Raw genomic sequence first — 24,691 nt, 5'->3', positions numbered from 1 at the left:
GTTGAGTAAATACTCAAACAAACACCTGAAGGGTGGAAAACAAATAACTGCCGAGTGCCTAGTGGTTTTGACAACTGAATTTGCGGGCATTATATAAACATTACTTGCCGCCAACGTTTATTATCTCGAAGCAAAGTATTTTCGAACTTGATCCGTATCGCATATCTGGAAAAGAAATCCTGTGCCACTATATTGTAAATACGAATAAACCTTGTCGTCATCTTCATCCATGGTTGCGATAACCTTACATTAGAAATGTGATTTGTACCCAACTCATGGACACGAACGCAATACAACACTAAAATAACCATGAAGAAAATAATGAGACGTACATAAAGAATAATAATGATTTGATTAACTATTTACAACAGGTCAGAATGCAACGATATCCATTGGACAATGACTAGGGCTACTTTATCCATGAAATACCGTATGGCAGCGGTACCGCGTGCTTTACTGGAAAATTCAACATTCACATAGAGCAAATTGGCCAGATCCATCACTTTCCCAGTCCTATCTACGGCCCAACTATCTCATGGCTTCATCCTCATGTAGGCCATTAGTCATTACCCGTCAAGCAACGCTTCGATAATCCTACACTGTCAGACTACTGTAAATACGACTACAAGGACTAAATATAACGTTCTTCTGTTATAAACACACGTCTATTCGCATTATACAAAAGCGAAATCCATAAGGAAAACATAAACTGCTACTAAATTAAAAGGTAAACTAAAGCAAATTATTACGGTCACACTCGTTAAAATCAAATGCTAACTCCCCTATGTAGGACATTGGACTCAAAACGTCAACTACATTGGCCTGATAACCGTGACTACCAACATATCACATTGAATTACCTGGGGAATGAAAACTGATCCAAATGATATTTGTAATATATTCAGAGAAGACTGCCTCCAACAACTCGGGTAAACCTATACACTCAACACAACGTGTACGCCTGTTCGCCTACAAGAGCTCTCGACCTGAAAACCCTCTTGTCTCACAATGCTGAACTCAATTTACATTTAATGCAGTTCAGAGAAATACAGTATATAATTTAACACCAAATACTGGGGTGTAATATATATGCCTTTTAACCTGTAATAACCTAGTAAGGCTAGTGGAATGCGTTACATGCCATCTCGAATTACACATTTTTCACTGGAGTTAAATAACCATCTTCCCCTTTTTTTGCTCTCCTTTAACTCACGCAGAATCAGAATTAGGGTCATTCGCACATATCACCGAACACTGTCCTAGGATTTTCTCCTCGGGTTTTCCCTCAAAATCCCGGTACCACTATATCTCCTCTGGTATCTTCACGAGGAATGCAAAACTTCTGCATTCACCTACAGAATCACTTCACGAAAGAACAACACTATGTCGTTCGCGATCACCGCCACGAGGTAGTGGAATGAACTCCCCAATGACATCAGAGAATATAAATCTGAGACAAAGTTTAAAATCCTCTGCAAGCGTTACCTTATAAGCACTTCTATTCTTCCTTGAGTGTGAATGGAATGCATGAATATGAGTGAATTTGGCTATTTGTTGTAACGTGTTGTAGTTTATACTTTAGTTAGTTTAGTTACTTATACTTTAGGTTGTAAAGATTTAATATGTTTAAATTAGATCATTTCTGTTTTTATACTGTTACTATATATTAAAATGTAAATTGTTGAAATTGTTACATTGTAAAATATAAAAAATTAAATTTTAAATTAGTACTCATTTATATACATGAAGTGGTTAAGTGTAAGAAAGGGCCAGGAGCCCTGACTTCGCCACAATAAAGTCAATTTAATAATAATAATAATAAAAATAATAATAATAATAATAATAATAATAATAATAATAATAATAATAATAATAATAATAATAATAATAATAATAATAATAATAATAATAATAATAATAATAATATGTTTCACGGTCCCACACACGTGGTCAACATTTCTTTCTCCACGAATCAATTTCGAACAGTTGCAAACTTCTCTCCATTACTATTTTGACATCACGACACTCCAGATATAAATATGGCATTTTCCTTCCAACGCAAAATCCCAAGTCGGATCAGATTGAACCCTGGTACGTCGCCTTCGCACTGAAATTATCTGGATGACTTCTTCACGACTAAATAAATTTATACATGGGCCTAAATCGTGAATGTCTCATTCCCCAGTAAAATAAATATTACTACGGCCATTGTTAATATTATTATTTTGGTAATTTAACCCCAAATTTTGAATGATTCAAGCAGGTGCCTTTATCTTCATCCAAACATGAAATACTTTGCTCTGGCACGTTCACACCGCCTCTTACAGAAAACAACTTAACTTCCACCATACGACCGCGATTCTGCGCACTGCGGCGTTTAAAAAATGAACGGACTTCACTACCTCCCACGAAAATTTCGTATACAACACCCACAACATTATTACATCTCCCAATGACATCTTAACACACCCTAAACAAAAATCTGCCCATGAGTTGTTCACGACGTACAAAATTAACTACATACCGTAGTAAATATCCCACACGCGTAAATATGAAACGGATATAATTTTGCCCCACATGGTTTATCACAGAACTACTTCAAAGAATAGGCGTATTGGACATACCTGATGGGAAATACTGACGCAAGCTCCCACTTTGCACACCAACTGCCTTTGAATTATTTAACAAGCCATTTCAAACATAATGATACATTCATTGATAACATCCGGAAAAAATAGAGGCTTAAAACATCTCATTTTACACGTGATTTTCCTCCTTATGCATTACACTTAAAGACCTGTAACAGAACATAAACAAACAAAAAAAAATACCTCGAACACACACTATATATATATCGCACACGATAGCCGAAAGTCTAATCTTTCGCCCGCACACTGCAGACAGTAAATTTACCGATATCAACAACCTTCTCAGCTCAGCAAAATAATATGATTTACTAATGATAGACAGACCGTTACAAAGCAGAAAATGACAATGTCTAGCGTATTTATTTCTCACTCACCTTCTTCTGAGTCAAAATGGAAAGCAGATAATTTACAACAGTGTCTAGTACACTATTTAAAAATCACTTTGCTTCGAAATGCGAAAAACTCATTTTAAATACAACTTATTCTGGTTGGTTTGAAACAACCTAGGCTCATAGGGTAAATTTGCTCTGTCACCTTCAGTGAATAATTTTTGGAGCGTCCTCGGAACTACCACGGGTTAACCTCCATGAAAATCTCCCCAGCGAGTGATGTCAACTTGAATGCTTGCTGTTGTAACATGGACTCCTATGTCACAATACTTCGCAACTTTACCACTTCTTCGTTGAGGGATTCTAGGGCCTGAAAGGCAATCAAAATGTACAACAAAAATTCGCTTCTTTTATTATATATTTCCAGTTCCTCGAATAGCTTTCTGGACGAGTAACTAATAAAGGCAAAATTCACATTATGTATCCCTACCATACGCGTGTATCGAAAAGTTCTTTCTTCCATCTTCCTGAAATTGTTTCACGTGTCAAGGCCAGGCACACAATAGAGCCATCTCGCTTTGAAACCGCCAAAATGGTGCTCTCCCGAGATCGATACATGAAAGTAAATAAATATTTAATTTCTCCTTTCCTGGGACATATAAATGATGGGTTAAGTGTGTGTGCATCTATGTATGTATATAAGTAATGAATTCAAATATTTTATTTTTCCTTTGTTACAGGTTTGATGATCTGAAGTTTATTATGTGAAAGCCAAAGTGGAGCAGTACACGTTATTGGTGAGTTAGCTATCGGTTATCATGTATTTCCTTTTTACATTCCAGTATTATTGTTCCTCCGTTATATATAAGAAGAAATCTACAAAATCCTAATTAAATTTGTATGGCTTATACAAATAAGTTCAGATTTATTTTCTCTCTTTACTTATTATTACAGTAAAATTTCCTGACCCCAACAGTGTGCCCATTTTCACAGCAGGCAAATGCTGGGGTTGTACCTTAATTAAGGCTACGGCCGCTTCCTTCCCACTCCTATCCCTTTCCTGTCCCATCGTCGCCGTAAGACCTATCTGTGTCGGTGCGACGTAAAACAACTAGCAAAAAAAACCAACAGTGTGTTCATAGGTACTCCATATGCTACTCAGTACGACTTTACCATTTCAATCTTATAAATAAGTGCAAATGTATATGTGTGTGTATATGATAAACGTATTTTAATTTGATTACCTACTCTTCCGAACTCTCTAAAAGTAATAAAATAAACGTTATTGTGGCATACTATTTTTCTTAGAACTCCCATACATTCGAGTGGGCGCGACGTTTTGCTTATCCAATTAACAATGTCTATGTTGACGTGCAAAGATAAAATGCCACTTTTATTTGTCTGCATTGTGTTGTATTTCATGCTGTGCTGTGTTTCCTCTATTAGTAGCCAAGAACCTGAAGCAATCCTTCATTATAGGATTAAGATGACGACTTTATAACTGATATTAAGATGACGACTTTATAACTGATATTAGAACAGATGTAATGAATATCAGTTCCCCATGAGTATAATTAATTGATTAATGAAACATAATATAACCCTCTGCTACCCTTAAATAAGTGTTTAGCAGTGTTTTGACATGAAGCACCGGGGTTCTCCCGCGAAACATCAATGTGTCGCTTTTCATGTAACGCAACAAGTTGTTGTGGTTCAAAAATCTGCAGTCCTAAACTTCAGGCAAGCAACTCAATACTGAAAACATCCTAGAGATATGAGTTACGAAATCTAGGTAAATAAAATAGAATAAATTATGAGGATATATTCCTTATTTATTCCTAAAGAGTACAATCGTTTTCTTAACCATAATTATCCAGTCGATTAGATTAACATTTTGGCTTTTTCTACCATTACGAGCGCTTATTTATTTATTTTATTTTATTTGTTAATTACAAATTACACAATATATATGAAATATATATGAAATAAAAACATTTTGGGTTGAAACAATCTTAAAAGGAAAACAATCAACTGGGCACCTGAAATATCCAATGTTTTATATCTAAATTTTCCAGCACTCTTTAGCCATTCTAGAAGCTTGAGCAACGCAAGTACGGCCTGTTACGGCATTTGGTGACAATATGCCGGATACTCTGTTTTTCTGCACCACAGTCACAGTTAAGTGATGTTCTCATGCCCCATTTGTATAGCAGCGAGCCACATCTCCCATGACTGGTCCGTACCCAGTTCAGTTTGACGTTTAATTGGCAGATCAAAACCTGACCGTGGATGTTGGGATTAAACAGAGACTGCCACTCCTTCGGAGCTACATTGTTCCATTCCTGTCTCCATTCTACTGAAGCGTTAAACTCTCTGTCGATCAGTTCTTTCGCTTTGAGTATAAGCGGAGAACGTGATTTCAAACGGCTAAATCTATGAAGCATGTCTTCATATATGGGAAGACCGACGTTCGCTGATATTTTTGTGAACTCCCGGATCAGATTATTAAATCTCCTTATTGTTGGAGGTTTGATATGGCTCAATACGGGTAACCAGAAAAGAGGAGCAAACTTTACTGTACCACCAATGATGCGCATCGTGTGATTCAGAACTGTGTAAATCTGCGTAACATGTGGACTGTTCAGCCATACAGAAGAACAGTGCTGTGCTGTCGAGTAGACTAAACCCATTACTGATGATCCAAGAGTGGACACAGTAGCTCCCCATGTTGAACCCGCAAGTTTCTGGATGATGATGTTCCTTGCCTTCAGTTTAGCAGCACTCTTAGTCAAGTGTGTCCTGAAGGACAATGTTCGGTCCAAAGTAACTCCAAGATACTTTGAGTTCGGGTTGTGTGATTGACGCACGCCATTGAGGGAGACGTTCAGGATAGCATTGGCTTGTCTGTTGTTGAGATGGAAGAAGCAGATTTCTGTTTTGCTGCTGCTTGGTATCAGACACTACTTTTGGAAGTACCCACACAAATTATTAAGGTATGCATTTAGGATTTCTTTTATAATATTCACAGTGGATTGCTGAGTAATAATAGCAAAATCATCAGCATAAGCAAATTGACGGTAGGTAGTTGAAGGGATATCTGCAATATACAGGTTTAATAACAAAGAGGAAAGTACAGATCCTTGAGGTAGCCCATTATTGAACACTTTAATGCTTATTATCCATCACAACGTTGATCACCCTGTTCGATAGCATGTTGTTTATGAGCTCCGAGATCGTTTTACAGCCTGTAAGTTTGATTGACTTGTACATTAAAAACCTTCTCGCCATACCGTACCGTATGCAGCTGTGAAGTCTATAAACACAGCTCCACTCCTCAATTTCCTTTCAAAACCTGCCTCAGTATGGGTTGTTAAAGCAAGAGCCTGGTCTTTACAACTATGCCTGGGTTTAAAACGTGTTCGATTGGAAGGATGCTTGAAATCTGAGGGCTAATCCTGTTGTACATAAGCCTCTCCAGGAGTTTATAGCAAACACTCATCAAAGTAATTGGATGATAGTTTTCAGGACAACCTGCCACTTTCCCTGGTTTTAGGATGGCTATGACCTTAGTCCATTTGAACTCCGACAGAAGCTTCCCTGTGTGCAAGATATTTATGAAAAACTGCGACAAGCACTTCCTTACATTGTTACCACAGTGTGTGAGGAATTCCGGGTGGATTACGAGCGCTAATGTGAGTCAATGCATTGTTTCACTTAAGCTCTTAACTACACTCGGTATGGACAGTTTTCTAAATATCAAAAAAACACCTAAGCGAAGAACACTTGACAGAAAGAATTATGTAAATAAGTTAATTTGAATGGGCTTTTAATGAAAAAAGAAAACGAGTAAAAAAACAAGCGATTTTAGGAATTTTTCCATATCTGCATTTAGGCCGAAAGTGATTTTGGAAATTTGTTTTTTAGTTTGATAGATCTAGCCAAGACTCACAATTTGAAACATTTCCTGGCACTTAATCTCTTCAGCTATCGGCACAATTGAGGTAATTGCTTAATATCCCGTTTTTCGTAGTTTTCCGCCTACTTTGTCTGCTAAGAAATGTTTACAACATGAAAAATATGACATTTACGGGAAGTAAAACTATGAGTGCATAAGACGTGATCATGGTGATTGACGTAATGCACAAGATGTTATCACAAGATGGCCACCCAGTTAAGAGACTGCATGATTTTGACGGTCGAAAGTCAGTTACCATGTGGTGTATCTTAGCATGGAGGGAGATGTCATGCAGATCCGAATGAGTTATGATTTGCTTCGTATCAATGAGATATAGCAGTAAACATCAAAAAAAGGTTATATTTTTCTCTTTCTGTTTTCTGATAGTAAGATACTCGTTCAGACAAAACAAATTACAGGAAACGTATGCAGGACGAAACTAGACTCAGTAAGGGCTCGTCGTCGTCGTCATATTAGTAGTAGTAGTAGACAGTTTTTTTGTTCAAAACTTACAAATTTTTCCAGAGGATAGAGAGCATTAAAGCGGATGATTTTATTTATTTACTTATTTATTTATTTATTTATTTATTTATTTATTTATTTATTTATTTGTTTGTTTGTTTGTTTGTTTGTTTGTTTGTTTGTTTGTTTGTTTGTTTGTTTGTTTGTTTGTTTGTTTGTTTGTTTGTTTGTTTGTTTGTTTGTTTGTTTGTTTGTTTGTTAAGGTAGCTCACAGCGGATGGAGGAAGAAGTGGCAGGGTCTCAGCGTTGGACGAAGGATAAAAAGGAGAAAAAAGAAAAATGAATGTGAAAATGAAAGAAGACGCCCTAGCAATTAATTTCCGCATTATATATATTACAACGTGCTAGGAAGTGTTGAAATGAAAAATAACCGAAAAAGACCTATATTAGTGTCGACTATACAGTATGTAGTTTTCGAGGTCGCTGAGATGAATCGTGGTGCTCTGGATGCCGTTTAATTTATAGCTCAGCCTGAGTCGGAATGGAGGCTGAGTGGGGATGAAAATACTGTGTGGGTGAGGGTTAAGACACCTCTAACACATCCACGGGAGGGGGGGGGGGGGGTTGAGGAGGGGGTGACATGCTAAATATAAAAACGAACAACATTGGTGTCGGAACCGTAGTTTTCTGTGTTCATCAGATGAACAGGGACACTCTGGGTGCCGTTTAAGTTCAAGTTTAGTCCCCATCCGCATAGGAGTTGAGTAGAGATGAGAACAAGAATGCCCAAAATGACCGACCTTGTCGATATGTGTACGTTTCAGCATAGCTCTCAGCCAAATTGGTACACATGTGACTTACTATCTGGAAAAGAATACTATTTACTTTACGTCGCACCGACACAGACAGATCTAATGGCGACAATGGGATAGGAAAAGCCTAGGAATGGGAAGGAAGCGGCCGTTGCCTTAATTAAGGTACAGTCCCAGCATTTGCCTAGTGTGAAAAAGGGGAAACCACGGAAAACCATCTTCAGGGCTGCCGACAGTGGGGTTCGAACCCACTATCTCCCGGATGCAAATTCACAGCTGCGCGCCCCTAACCGCACGGCCAACTCGTCCGGTGGAAGAGAATGCTGTGGGAGTAAGACACTCCTAGTATCCGTAGGGAAGGATATAATATGTAAAAATAATCGAAAACTACCGATATTAGTGCCGTTTAAATACAAGTTCCATCCCCATATGACCGATGACCCAGATGTTAGGCCCGTTTAAACTATAAGCGTCAACAAACAAGCATCAGTCCCCATCGGCACTGCGACTGAGAAGGGGTGATCAAATGTCCAAAACGACCAAACTGCATGTTGAACCCACATCTTTCTGGGTCGCTAAGCTGATTAGTGACAGTCCCAGTGACAGCTGGAATGTTGCGCATAATTTCTATAGTGGAACGCGTAAATAAATACAGATATAACTTAATTTTATTATTTACTTGAAAGGATCAAGTACTTCCGAGACAGTGTGGGCTAACACAAAGACAAATTTTAACGCCAAACAAAATAATCTTAAACCAAAAAATTAAACGCATAACAACAACTTCAAATCTAAAATGTTCGTTAAATATCAATCAACGTCACAATTAAGTAGTCCACAAAAATTCACTTCGAACAGGTAATACAAATCATAAAATTAAACGTTCAAACAAGTACCCGAGCAGAGCTGGGTACTACAGCGAACTGCATCAGTTACGGTAGTCTACCTTCCCTCGCTTCTGGATAATTTATGCACTACTTATGTTTATCCAATGTCAGCAGGAATTTCATATTTGACAACTGAACGTACCATCTTCACTTTCATTTTCAGATTTATTTCTTTCTTCATTCATTCATTCATTCATTCATTCATTCATTCATTCATAATCTGTTTACCCTCCAGGGTCGGTTTTTCCCTCGGACCCAGCGAGAGATCCCACCTCTACCACCTTAAGGGCAGTGTTCTGGAGCTTCAGACTTTGGGTCGGGGATACAAGCGGGGAGGAGGACCAGTAACTCCCCCAGGCGCCCTCACATGCTATGCTGAACAGGGGCCTTGTGCAGAGATGGGAAGATTGAATGAGACAGGCAAGGAAGAGGGAAGGAAGCGGCCGTGGCCTTAAGTTAGGTACCATCCCGACATTTGCCTGGACGAGAAGTGGGAAACCACGGAAAACCACTTCCAGGATGGCTGAGGTTGGGAATCGAACCCACCTCTACTCAGTTGACCTCCCGAGGCTGAGTGGACCCCGTTCCTGCTCACCTACCACTTTTCAAATTTCGCGGCAGAGCCGGGAATCGAACTCGGACCTCCGGGGGTGGTAGCTAATCACGCTAACCACTACATCACAGAGGCGGACTCCTTCTTGAAGCCATAAATTTACGACTGATTCTACATTAGGATCAGTGAAATTTAGTGAAGAAAACCCTATCCCGTCTAATGGCCATGATCGGTAAGGCCATATGGTCTGATAATGCGGTTAGCTCTTTCAAGTCCCGTTGGTGAAAAATCACTATCAGAATGTGAGGTTTGGCTGTATACAATTTGTAATCACTAGATTGCGTGTCAAAAGACTGTATTCCATTCCTAACCTCTCCGCAGTGTTCATGTGGAATAAGAGCATATGGCACTATTGAAGGTGATTCGTCCGTCAGATGGGGACGTTAAATGTTGAGCAGGCTCCTTGGTGTCATTTGACAAGAATAGGCTAAATGCCGTCACCGGGCTTCACCCTCTCCCTATCTCATTATCATCACCACCTCCCCATACCCAGACGCGCAGGTCACCTATGGACATCGACTAGAATGACCTGCATCAGGTGAGCTGAATATGCCTTCAGATAATCCCGGCGCTAAAAGCCATATACGAGTTACGCTATATAAATATGTATATGAGAAGATCCTGTTCGATTATGATTAATATTTAAACAATGAAAGCCAAAACAAGCACAAATAAGGTTGTGAATAAAACTACAAGTTTGCGCATAATCCTCTCCGTCGCATATGCATATCCACTTCGCAGCAAATTCAACGCTCAACTAACGGAAGGTATAGAATGGCAAAAAAAAATGTTGTGAAAACATGAGAAGCAGAAAGACTGAAAACAATTTATGAGAGTCCCAGGGACTCGGGCAGTGAAATAAGGGGTAGTATGTCTCGTCAGTGATACCTATGCCATTGCTGTTCGCTGATAGTGGAAGTGCTTGGGGATTCAACAAGCTGGGGACTCAACATACTGTACATATCCTTCACATCTCCGAACTACTTCAGAGTGAGCAGTCCCGTAATATACGTTTCTCTAGATATTATTGATGGCTTGTACGGAAGTCAAGAGAGTTTCATTGTTGACAAGGAAATACTTTAGAAATGCCTCGCGACATGATGTGATATGATCCTTCTTTTTGTGAGCTGACGTACCGTACATAAAGCCAGACACAAGACGAACAGTATGACGAGAGTCAAGAGATTTTGTGATCCATTGTGAAAGGATTTCAACTGTAATGTGTCGTCAGATAGCGACTTTTATTCGAGGAGAAAGACGCGAGCTGCTGGAACGATCATGAGAGAATTACAAGATAGATCTAAGGAAGTGAAAGATGATATCTTCGCTTAAGAATAGAGACCTCGTATGTAACAAAACCCTTTTTGTACAACAGTGTACAAAAAAGCTGTTCTGTGGTATAAAATGGAAAACAAAATTATTCCTATACAAATTTTGAATTAAATTTCAGAGTGGACATATTTATCAGTACCAAACATTAACTTTATTCTTTTGAGAATGTTATTTTACACTTACTAGGCATACAAGTGTCACAATCTACGAAATATGGAATGACCGTGTTGTTAATTTGGAGCAATTCTGTTGGATATATTTCACTGGGCGAGTTGGCCGCGCGGTTAGAGCCGCTCGGCTGTGAGCAAGCATCCAGGAGATAGTGGGTTCTTACCCCACAGTCGGCAGCCCTGAAGATGGTTTTCCGTGGTTTCCCATTTTCACACTAGGCAAGCTGTAACTTAATTAAGGTCACGGCTACTTCCTTCCCAGTCCTAGGCCATTCCTATTCTTTCGTCGCCATAAGACCTATCTGTGTCGGTGCGACGTAAACCCAATTGTAAATAAATTGGATGTATTGTTTCGTAGTCTTCGAAGAACAATCCGGAAGCTTCGTGTAGCCACAATGATGTAATAAAACAATACCCTATTTCGGAGAATTGAAGAAAGGAGGTCTCCATTTTTAAGTGACGATGTGTGATATAACATAACTGCCTGATGGTAACAAATAGGGAAAAGGGACTAGGTTTTGATTAGATATGAAAAGAATACTTCGGTTTTGGGGTAAATGCCAATTTCTTCTACAAGGTTAAATTATAACTAGTGAGACATCTTCTCTTTTTATTCAAAATACAATCATTTGGTATGTGTATTGTGGTACCTAAAATGCCCATTGACGCCTATTTTAAGGTTTTGGAGAAGAGATGGCATGAGAGAGCCCCCGCTCCTTGATCTAATAGTTTGGGCTGTAAAGACTACATGACGATGTGCGAAGTCAAGGCGCAAAGCCACAGCAATATATCTGACTGAATATATTTTGGTTTCTCAATAATACAAAGGGCACTAGGAAAGTTTTGTAATGTGAGTGAACGCTTTAGACTTTTTCAAAATAATTTCCACCACACTCAGTACACTTCTCCATACGTCGAAGCCAGTCACTGAACCAACTCTGCTACTTTTGTTCGGTTACATTTTCACACTTTTGATCCCATGCTGCCAGAAGCTCCTCGTCGGATGCAAAACGCCGCCCTTTCAGCTTCATCTTCAATTCTGAGAAAAGTGCGAAGTCACATGGGGCAAGATCAGGACTCTATGGAGGGTGATTAAGCACAGTCAACCCTGATCTGGCAAGAAAATCTATTGTTACTTCAGCACGATGTGCTGGAGCATTGTCGTGATGCAAGAGCCAAGTGTTGAGCCATGACCTTGGACAAAGCTGCTTGACAGCTTGGATGACCTGAGGCAGACAAGTCTCACTGTACCACTTCGCAGTAACTGCCCTTTGTGTTTCTCTTTCTTTTCTTTTTTTGCTAGTTGCTTTACGTCGCACCTACACAGATAGGTCTTATGGTGACGATGGGACAAGGAAGGGCTTGGAGTGGGAAGGAAGCGGCCGTGGCCTTAATTAAGGTACAGCCCCAGCATTTTCCTGATGTGAAAATGGGAAACCACGGAAAACCATTTTCAGGGCTGCCGATAGTGGGGTTTGAACCTACTATCTTCCGAATACTGGATACTGGCCGCACTTAAGCGACTGCAGCTATCGACTTTGTGTTTCTAGCACAACCCGAGTCAGGATGCCCCGTTTAGTGAAGAATACTGCAATCATCCTTTTCTTCACTGACTTAGACTTTCGCACAGTCTCAGGAGTACCCTCGCCTTCAAATAGCCACACCTTCTTCTGGGATTTTGTTGGGACATCGTAATAATAAAGCCAAGTTTCGTCACCTATAACGATGCTATTGACGTTACGCGAAGTCCCATTTTCAAACTGTTTTAGCATTTTTCGGCACCATTTCACTGTTCCTCTGAAAGTGAACGGGGCACCCAAAGGGAACAAACCTTTCTAACATGGTGATGGTCGTGAGGAATTGAATGAATAGCTGGTGCAGGGATGTGGAGGGTTACTTCTACCTGCCAATATGTCAACCATCTCTCTTGCTGCAACATTTTCCTCACAGCTTCAATGTTTTCCTCAGTCACTGATTCAGACGGTAGCATAGAACTAGGATCGCCTTCAACCCCAAAATGTCCCCTCTGGAACTCTTTGTACAAGCGGAAAATTGTTGTCCGATGTGGACAGTCTTTCTCCAGCACAGGAGTCATTCCTTCCAGGCACTGTTCAACAGTTAATCCACGAGCAAAATTGTAGCGGATAATTGCGCGATATTCACCACACTGACATCTTATCTTGCTTTCAATCCCACTGCTTGGTAATAACTGGTGTGAAGGTCGCGCCTTGCTGTCTTCTAGACCGGTTTTCACACCTTTTTGCATCCCTCAGGATAATAGGGGTGTCCAGCTAAACATTTTTGCGTATTGCAAAACTTTCCTAGCTTTAATGGTGACCGCTAGTGTTTCTATGAATACAGGTAATAGTAAAATGAGTATTTAATTATCAATAACGTTAAAATAATTCATTTTGTTCCCCACGCAAAAACTAATGAAGTTACCATAATTAAATATATTTACTTAGCACAAAGCGTTTGTATACAAAATAACTTAATTTGCTTCGTCGCCATAAACTAATTCACTGAATAAAACTGGATATTAGGCACAATTAATCTGTTACAAGTTCAAATCTGTTTGGTACTGTACCCGACCATATGTCCTAAAGCACGCTTGGCAAAGCTCATCGGTTCAGGGTGTGGAATATCCGAAATGGGCATACCAGAACTACCTTTCTAATTCTTAATCTATATGGACAGGGATCTGAGAACACAAATGTGTGAATAAGAACTACAGTATTCGACGTGGTGAGGTAAAACATGTTTATTTAACTAAGAAATAGAAATTCTGCATCGAAACCCACGGGTATAAACACTATTTATCTATAAGAGTTTTGTCTGTACATGGCTCAGAATTTGAAAAAAAATGGTATTTCTGTATCGATCATGTCCACAGTAACAAGGAAATGCACTTTTCACTCTTCCGTTATTGTCTGTCTGTCTGTCTGTCTGTCTGTCTGTCTGTCTGTCTGTCTGTCTGTCTGTCTGTCTGTCTGTCTGTCTGTCTGTCTGTCTGTCTGTCTGTACATGCATCACGAGAAAACGGCTGAAGCAAATTTAATATAAAATCGGTATGTAAAATCAGAGGACGAGCCACTACAATCTAGGCTATAAATAAGTTTATTCACGCTGAGTGAAATGGTGAAATGGTAGTTATATAGTATCATTCATGTCTTATACAGTATATTTTCACCATACCGGCTATGATAACATAGATATTCATGAATTTGTATTTTTGTTGCCAAGTCCCTATCAGCGCCGAGCCACAAGAAAATGGCTTAACTGCATTTCATGAAAGTCAGTATATAGAGTCGGGGAATAAGAAACTACAGTCTAAGCTATAGACTCGTGCTCAATCCTAGAGCAGACTCATGAACCAACCAGCCGTTTGCTTTCCTTGACTAATCAAAGTTGGGAAATATATACTCCACCAGCATTTAATTGCCATGCAAAGAGCAAAGCAAAGTCTTCTCCGTACAGGCCATGAAGGCCCTGGGAGGGGTGGACTATCCGTAACCTCGGCACTTGATGGGGTAGAGTGGTTAGCTCTACGCCCGGCGGTCTTTGCCCCCAGAAATTAACCTGGTACTCATTTTTGTGTAGGCTGAGTGGACCTCAGGGCCATATGCACCTCCGGAAGTGGAAATCTCAATTCTTAAATTTTACGACTTCCTGACGGGGATTCGAACCCACGTCCTTCCGGGCGAACTCAGCACGCCTTTACCGCCTCGGCCAGGCAGCCCCTTTTTTTTGCTAGGGGCTTTACGTCGCACCGACACAGATAGGTCTTATGGCGACGATGGGATAGGAAAGGCCTAGGAATTGGAAGGAAGCGGCCGTGGCCTTAATTAAGGTACAGCCCCGGCATTTGCCTGGTGTGAAAATGGGAAACCACGGAAAACCATCTTCAGGGCTGCCGATAGTGGGATTCGAACCTACTATCTCCCGGATGCAAGCTCACAGCCGCGCGCCTCTACGCGCACGGCCAACTCGCCCGGTAAAGAGCTCTCTACGAAGGCACTACCGTCGCTTCACATTAGATGACTCCACACTTACACGCACCCACTTTAAATGCGGACAAATGAACGTAGTGATTTAAGATTTCTGTACAACCCTAAATATACATATATCCCCCCAAGGCACTCTGGAAACAAAATACAAAGCTATACATTCATGAAACATGCACTCCGCTCCCATTCAAGTTAAACTACACTGTAGAAAGATCTCGTTTTAAACGACGTTAATGAATTAATATCGACGTATTTACAAAATAGAATGAGAAAACCACTCCCCCATGTTGTAATTGATTGACTTATCTGTTTTCCATCTCATGCGTTAGTTCAGCCCCTCGAGGCCACCTATAGGGATGATGATGATGATGATGATGATGATGATGATGATGATGATGATGATGCTTGTTGTTTAAAGGGGCCTAACATTAGGTCATCGGCCCCTTCCATAGGGATTTAGCTCGCCATAGTGCTAACGGCGACGAGAGTAGAGGTCCTTGATTCCATATGGGCGGTGTCAATCATCTCGTGATGCCGTCTGCTTGAAATTTGGTTATGTGGTCCGTTGCAGCTGTGCATAAAAACGGATTGATTGTCGTACTTCGACAATCACTCAATACTCTCACGTAGTATGATATCGTGAACTGGGAACCTATTCTGACTGTTTCCTTCTTCTTCTTCTTCTTCTTCTTCTTCTTCTTCTTCTTAACATTAAAGCTTGAAATTTTCTTCGCCAAACGAAAACGAAAAATAATTCATGCAGTAGAGGGTTAATCTGTTTACCCTCCAGGGTTGGCTTTTCCCTCGGACTCAGCGAGGGATCCCACCTCTACCGCCTCAAGGGCAGTGTCCTGGAGCTTCAGACTTTGGGTAGGTGGATACAACTGGGGAGGATGACCAGTGCCTCCCCCAGGCGGTCTCACCTGCTATGCTGAACAGGGGCTTTTGACTGTTTCCACTAAAGGAAATTTAGTTCGTTTTCTAAAGCCTCTAGTAACTGACGATTAATACGATAACTTCTGCCATCTGCCCAGCTGTCTGTACTATTTAAGTTACTTGGATACCTTAACTGGCATGGAAAAATTAGTTCATTCCCCAAATAACTTTCTTAATTACTGTTATCGCTACTTACATCTACTCCCTTAGCTTCATTTCTAGCTTACTCGAACACTATCACTAACTGTTCCTTTGTCCACTCCTACCTAGTTTCGATGTAGCCTGACGTGTACAGTACGCGACATTCACTCCTTGCTCAAACTTCGAACAGAGCACATTGCCAGCAGTCTAGCTCCCAGTCCGCTAGATATCACCGACATCATTTAGTTCTCGGTACATAGTACCGAATCCACCGCAGAGCTCCCAGACGAAGTTCCTGCCAGCAGCGAGCCCCTGGCCCGCAACCCCAGGCCACCCGCCATGCACGACATTTCAAACCATTAGTCGCTAACTGCCCGCCAAGAATCGGGGCAGTCACACAACTCGGAACGGAAGAAAGCAATTTGTCAGGCTCTTAGTGAAGTAATCGTTCAGGTCTTGTCACGGCGTGATCCAAAACTATACCTGGCCCGATGGTTGCCCACTAAGTACCAAGTAATATTTCGAAGCCGGTCCTCCTAGGAGTTTGATCATTCCAGTGCTTTTTCTCCCAGCACAACCCAGTAAGTAAATACATCCCGCACACACATCATAAACAGCCCCCTCCCCGCCCAGAAATATGGATAACCCCGGTGGACCGAATAACTGGGGTCCATATTCTAATTTCACACTACCTCTTACAGATACTTTTAATCCAACCTGCCCCCTAACATCAATAACTACTTCACTACTGGCGCATTGAAAGAACCAACCCAAGAATTTTTAATCGAGTAGAGACAGTTTAATGCTTAAACTCTATAACCAATAACGCACCTAATCCGTAGTGTTCAAGAACATCCCCAGCACAGCATACATACCATTCCAAATAACACTGCCGACAACCATTTATTCACGAAAATCTTAAACAACAATAAAATTTGTTTCATTCTACAACAACCCACCAACTCACCCCTTAACCCTAGAACGGTAGCACTCGCCTCCATGACGAACACCTGATACATTTAAGCTTCCCCGAATTCTCCCTTTCATTCTATCTCTACTTATGTCCGGCAGTTTCTAGCCTCCTTCCTGATAGCCGAGAGAGTGGACGGAAACTTGTGGAAATTGTTGTCTAGGATCAGTTTCTAAAATCGTAGTCGTCGCCGATACGAAACGCTATATATAAACTTTTACTATTTATTTCGTCTCCAAGACGAACTGCTACTAATGATCACCGTATAATTTACATTTAATTACATGAAGTGGAATATTTCACTTAGTAATTGTGTGGAAATATACCCCAAGACTTTGTATCTATACTTTTTAGTTTTTTCGTATGCGATCAACAGTCTGAAATGGATGGAGATCTCACGGAAGAAGAAATACAGAATATTCTCGTTGAACCTTCCGATGACGAAGGAGAAGTCGACTATGTTGAAAGGGATGACGAATTTGAAGATGATGACAGTGACCTAGATCCGGACTTTATATCCGATGGACAGTAGTTGGATACAGAGGAAGATGAAAATGAAATGGCGCATGGCTTTTAATGCCGGGAGTGTCGAGGACACGTTCGGCTCGCCAAATGCAGGTTTTTTGTTTCGACGACCATTAGGCGACCTACAAGTCGTGATGAAGATGAAATGATGACGAAGACGACACATACACCTAGGCCCCGTGCCAGCGGATTTAACCAATTATAGATAAAATTCCCGACCCTGCCTGGAATCGAACCCTTTGACCAAAGGCCATTATACTAACCATTTACTTCAGCACATCGGTATCCCCACACCCATTCTAATCAACCCTGTTAAAAATTCATCCAGTCAACGTGACCTCTCTCCTACATCCCCTCCCACACACTCAACCTCAGAAACTGGCACCCAGACCACTCTCCAAACCACAGACACCATCGAGGCCACTCACCATAAACCAACCAGAACCAAATATTCCCAAACCAAAACAACTAAAACACGTCACATAATAATATAAACCACTTCTCTCACCTCAGACTCAGCAGCCCAAACTGATCCACCTCCACCCCCGCCGCTACCAATTCCACCTGTTACCGTGCCCCACCCCCCACATCCTCACCGCCCCTGACCAGCCCAGCACAAACACAAACAGAAGTATGGATAGAGACTGAAATATTCCCGGAAACAGCCCAATACCTGACCACACAAGATACAAACACACAGACCAGGAGAAGGCGTAACAACCCCGCTTCTAAGTCACGACTAGAGACAACCCAAGAAACGAACTCAGAAACTCGAACCCACACACCCTCCCGTCTCACTCTAGTCACAGAATGCTTCAATTACCTGAAGCTCTATCTTTCTGCAGATAATTTCTCAGAATCTAAACGCTGCAACAGATGTGGTGGTTCCACGGGACCAGCCGAAGTGCGCCAACTGTCAAGGCAGCCACGCCGCTTCGTTTCCTGGCTGCCCTTATTTTAAACAGCCTATATTAAGAAGCACTACAGATTACAGCGACACCTCACCAACACACACACTCATCCTCCGTCCCTACTAAACCTCGATGTCCCTCCCTCACCGAACCCAGTACCCACACTAGTTCCTCCATTCCACTCAACTCAACATACCTACAACTTTCTCCAACTCCTATCACTAAACACGCTCACGAACCAGAACAGACAAAACCCAGTCCCAACCATCACTACATATTAATATAAGCCCTAATCAGCCACCCCTCACCCCCCCCCCTCCCCATTTACCCGCCAGACTACCATGTAAAATTCTCAGTTCCTCAAATTTATAACACCTAAGCCTTCAAAAGCACTGGAACAAACGGAAACCGAGGCGGGTGCACCGGAAATACGAACTAAACGCTGCAAATTTAAATTAATTCAACAACTGCTATTAAATTTGTCTATGATGAATTAGGGCTAAATATACGGCATAGTCTTTTGCATATCCAAAAGCAATTATCGGCAAGGCTGGTGCATGATGGACTCCCATCTGTACACCAGGAAAATGCCGTATTCCACATAAACTCTCTGTGTCGGCCCTGTCATGGGGGGGGGGGTGGCACGCATGAGTTCCTGCTTACATTTTCGCAAAATTTTTAAATACTTAATATATCAAAAATCCAAAACTATTACACATCTCATCAACTAACTTTAATAATTCTTTGTAACCGAAAAAGCTTTCTTTCAAATAATAACCGACAGAGGAGTGCAAAAGCGCACCGGTATCGGTAGTTCACAAACCACTTATCTCTCCGGAGATAGGTGGCTGATACGGATGACCAGGGCATGACGTGTACGCGATGACTCGTAATATTCAAGAGCGATACTGAAGGCTCGGTTCTCTTGTTTTAGTTGTGAGCTTGCATTCTGGAGGTAGTGAGTTTGACTCCACTGTCGGCAGCCCTAAGGACGGTTCTCCGAGGTTTCCCATTTTCACATTAGCCAAATGCTTGGGCTGTACATTAATTAAGACCACGGCCTTTTCCTTTACATCCCTAGCCCTTCCATATCCCATCGTCACCATAATACCTATCTGTGTTGGTGCGACATAAAGCAACTTGTAAAAGCAATGAAAACCTCTTGTATTTAAAGATTGCCCCTTCCAACGAGCCCGTGTGAATCCCCGGCAAATACTCAAAATTATTTGTATCGTGACGCACTTTTTCCCAATGGACATTCAAATATTCATCACTTCCCTGATGAAATGAAAATGAAATGACGTATGACTTTTAGTGCAGGGAGTGTCCGAGGACAATTTCGGCTCGCCAGATGCAGGTCTTTGGATTTGACAACCGTAGGCGACCTGCGTATCGCGATGAGGATGAAATAACGATGAAGACGACACATACGTCCAGTCCCCGTGCCAGCAAAATTAGCCAATTATGGTTACTTCTGGGAATCGAACCCGGGACGCTTGTGACCAAAGGGCAGCACGCTAACCATTTAGCCATGGAGCCGGACGTTTCCCTGATAACTGCACAATTATTACACATTGTAAGTCCTAGGTACTTGATCAATTTGATAATAATTTATCTTTCTTTTAGATTCTCTCCAACGGCCTGATAATGGGAGTAGAAGTTTTTTCGGAGAGGATTTCAGTCCTGTACACCCCCATTATTTTAGTCTCGGTTAGTCGCTGGGGACTTCTGAAACAAAATCAAATGTCTCTATTTATTTCAACGGCTCGCGTCTTCTCTCTCTCAAGCGGCGAGCTCGTAACTTCCCTTTGTGTGTCTGGCTTGCTAAAGTGAGACCTCACTCGCTAGTGCTTCACTGTTCAAGACCAGGCGAATGCCTTTCGCACATTTATATGCGCTAAAATATGGTCCTAAAGACCCCCGTATGACACAGTGCAATACGCACCCGTTCACTAGTAGTAAGTAAGAGCCGTGCAATTATCTGTTAGTTGTACCTTCCGTCAGAGCGCATACTCTGCTCCTTTACCTACACGAGCATGAGCGCTGCTCATTTAACAGAGTTGTGCCCGCCTTTTTTACAGTGCCTAACAAATGGCTATTGACGTGATATTGTCCACAAAACAGGCTACAAATATTCGGGCTTATAACTCCGGAACTAAAGATCTAATCCGAATAATGGAGGTACCGATGGATTGAAAATGTGGAGCATGATAAAAATGACTTTACTAAAAGTTAGCCTTACTTTTCCAGATATTTTCGGGGACATTTCTTTCCTTTACGGTGGTGTGGATTTAGTAAATAATGTATATGTTTTCATAAGCAATGACTTAAGTGAAATTCCAAACACATTATATTTTACAGAGGTTGCACAAACCTTCGTATATTCTGAAATGACTCGTCTTTTAGAAAATATTGCGGAATGATGCAGTGCTGTTCTTATCTGACGTCTTCACACGTTCACGCTCAAATTCCAAGAAGCTAATCTCTCAGACCCAACCTTAAATGATTTTTGTTGAGTGCCGTCTACAGGAGAGAACTGCTTACTGCTTCTGCATTTCTTGCGTTCGTTGCATATATCGCAATTCAAAGCATATATATTCAAATAATTGATAACATTCAAATATTGAATAATTTAATTTGAACCTTGAGTACATTTAGGTGTATATAAATTTGTTATCGGGGCAGATCTAGCTTGGGACTGTCCCTGATTACGGGGAATAAATGGTCTCCTTACTTTTTTAAAGTGATGATTTTAAGGTCCGGTATATAACTTGTTTTATAATAAATAACTCCGAAACCGAAACATGTACGAAGGTGGTTAAAGATGTGCGAAGATAGAGAATTTGATTATTAACATTCTTTTAATAAAATGGCCCGAACCACACAATAAAAATACCGCAAGGGAAAGCCCAATGTGATGAATCATGTCATCTTCCAGTTCGACTGAAATCAAACTGGGTTGAACCCATTTTCTTGGAGACAGTAGGACACTGACTAATCGACTTTGCTGCTGACGTTGGCAAAGTTAAATTGGAAACATGTTACAACCATGAGTATTATGAATTAATGAAATAAAATTTGTCATTTTTCTATTAATTTATCTGCATATCTATGAATAAAATATACGCTTTGACCGTACATTATGAAAATGACCATTTTGTTTGTCTAACGAACCATTTCATGTGATATAAAGTTCTTAGAGATCACCATTCACTGCATGCATATATGTAAAACATGTATGTATATAGCCTATATATGTACTTCACTTAAATATATGTGTACGAGTTTGGCGTGAATACAACAAACTCGGTATATATTTTACAATTATATTAATTTGAAATCCGGACCTAATCTGTCCTTTTGAAAATTGCCTACTTACACCTACATGTTTATTTTCATCATGAAGTTAGGCTATTATTTGCTTTTAAATATTTCACAGTATTATACAAGCGGATTAGTACCAAAAGCGTCCGACTCGTTGGCTGGATGGTCAGCGTACTGGCCTTCGGTTCAGAGGGTCCCGGGTTCGATTCCCGGCCGGGTCGGGGATTTTAACCTTAATTGGTTAATTCCAATGGCCCGGGGGCTGGGTGTTTGTGCTGTCCCAAACATCCCTGCAACTTACACACCACACATAACACTATCCTCCACCACAATAACACGCAGTTACCTACACATGGCAGATGCCGCCCACCCTCATCGGAGGGTCTGCCTTACAAGGGCTGCACTCGGCTAGCAATAGCCACACGAAATTAAATTATTAAAAATTAAAGTACCAAAAGCGAACTTTTCAATATGAACGAGGAGTGACTTTGTTACTGTCGGTAGGTTATTATAACGAACAAATAAAATTGTCAGTAACTGTGTTTTAAACAGATTGAAAATGTAAATACTTGAGGAACTTTTCTCCGGCGTTTTCAGAAATTGTTAACAAATCCAAAGAAAAGGAGTTTATCTGAATGTAGCGCTAAGGTGAACTCTAGTGACTATGGAATTTTAGTCCCTCATGCTTTCTCACATTTAAATAAGCACAGAAATCTCTGTGATCTATTTTCAACCACAGTCTGACTGAAAACGAGACAAATACTTGATGATAACGTTAAACCAAGCTCCTTGACTTAATGGCCAACGTAGTGGCCTTTAGTTTTCGCGGCTCCGGAGATCCATTCCCGGTCGTGTCATGCATTTTAACCGCGTCGGTTCGATTCCTATAGTTAGTGGGTGTTCGTGTTCATCTTAATACGCATCTTCATTTACATTCAATGCACCACTGTACCCACCACCACAGAAACATGCAATAGCAGTATTCGGGAGATAGTAGGTTCGAACCCCACTGTCGGCAGCCCTGAAAATGGTTTTCCGTGGTTTCCCATTTTCACACCAGGCAAATGCTGGGGCTGTACCTTGATTAAGGCCACGGCCGCTTCCTTCCCACTCCTAGCCCTTCCCTGTCCCATCGTCGCCATAAGACCTATCTGTGTCGGTGCGACGTAAAGCAACTGGCAAAAACATGCAATAGTGAATACATTCCTCGACAGAGGGTTGGCGTCAAGAAAGGTATCCGGCCGTAAAACTGAGCTGAGTCCATACAAAGTGCCGACCTTAGGTAATTGGCAAGAGTTCAGAAAGACGATGACTTTCTAATAACTTTGAATTCAAGATTGTTCTATACTGTGCTCTTGTCAATTATACACCAGTTTTTAAGAACAATAACGACGGTCATTGGACTCCAAACAAACAGCCTATCATTTGCCATCGGTTTCGATTCCAATTATATTGAGATTCTTCGATATATTCAAAGGGTTTGGTATCTTTCAGTCTTATTGTAGCCACAGACAAATATAAATACACATACCAATAGAAACCAAAGTACTGTATCGAGTAGGATGCCTTTTGTGTGCATTGTTCAGCAAGTAGCTGATTCCTAGACGGATGTAGCCGTGTGTGGAGAGGCATATCTCCAGTTGACCTTTACCCGGACCGTAAAGCGAGGAGAAGGCTCCGAGGACTGGAGTTTATTAATACCAGAGAGCAACAATATACAGTACAGTCTAGTGCACAGAATCGTGATAACATAGAAACAGTGTTTTATATTGGCCATGGAATGTTAAAACGCCTCCGCCCCACAAACGGCCGTCCCCTAACCTGGTTTTAGCAATTCCCTTTTGTTGATAAGCAGCCTGAGTTTATCCCCAATTCGCAGCGTCTTACGAGGTCAGTTCGCAAGACAGTCTGTTTCACCAATCAAGCCCACTGTTTTTTTCTCCTCCCGGGTTCTATTCCCGGCTCTGGCATGAAGTGACGTGTTCTGACACGTGAAAGAAGCAAACTGCAGGCAATCTCTAAGTTTCGTCAAGACTTTGCTCCCTGTCCTCAGATAAGAAGCTCGACCGATGCTGACAGCGACTATACAGTTCTTTCAATCCCGAAAGGATTTAAATGAACTGATCAGTCCAATAAGAGACTGACTCACCACGGATCAAATGCTAAAGTAGGCCTGACAATATTAGATGAGAGAAAATACTATTGACAACACGATATATGGGCACGATTCCGTGCTCTGTACTATTCGTACCCAGCAAATACTTTCATCATGTACAAACACTCGCATTTCAAAGATGACACTTTTACTGTCGGTAAAAATTAGCGAAATATTGGCAGAACCTAATTCATAAAAATGTAACATCACTTCGCTGTCAGTTATAAATTAAAAAAATTTTCGCCGGACGGAATGGCTCATATAGTAGAGTCGATGCCAGCTGGGTTAGAGGGTATTTGAAGTTAGTAAAATACGCCAGCCATTTCTCGTTTGATTTATGAGCACGTAAAAGAACTTCTGTCGGACAAACCTCGACGTCTTCAAAAACTGTAAAAGTGGTTAGTAGGAGATAAAACCAATAAACCCCCAATACCTTCGTGTATGTTCTACCAACACACCATTTGCGATTCTCATTTTCCTGAAATAAACAATGGTATGAATCCAATACAGATAA

The 24,691-nt window shown here is 41.0% G+C and overlaps 1 protein-coding gene across 1 annotated transcript in view; it reads left to right on the top strand.

Annotated features, from left to right (window-relative positions):
- Window positions 1-24,691, top strand: part of LOC136867248 (probable G-protein coupled receptor No18) — a 1,741,601-nt gene that overhangs the window by 1,431,169 nt on the left and 285,741 nt on the right. The window contains exon 6 of the mRNA XM_068227059.1: window positions 3,718-3,774. The gene's annotated coding sequence lies outside the window, so the exon portion shown is untranslated. The remainder of the gene's footprint in view (window positions 1-3,717; window positions 3,775-24,691) is intronic.

This window comes from Anabrus simplex, chromosome 3, assembly GCF_040414725.1.
Source record: "Anabrus simplex isolate iqAnaSimp1 chromosome 3, ASM4041472v1, whole genome shotgun sequence".
NCBI lineage: Eukaryota > Metazoa > Arthropoda > Insecta > Orthoptera > Tettigoniidae > Anabrus > Anabrus simplex.
Note: the sequence above shows the minus strand (reverse complement) of the source record. Positions and strands in the feature narration are given on the sequence as shown.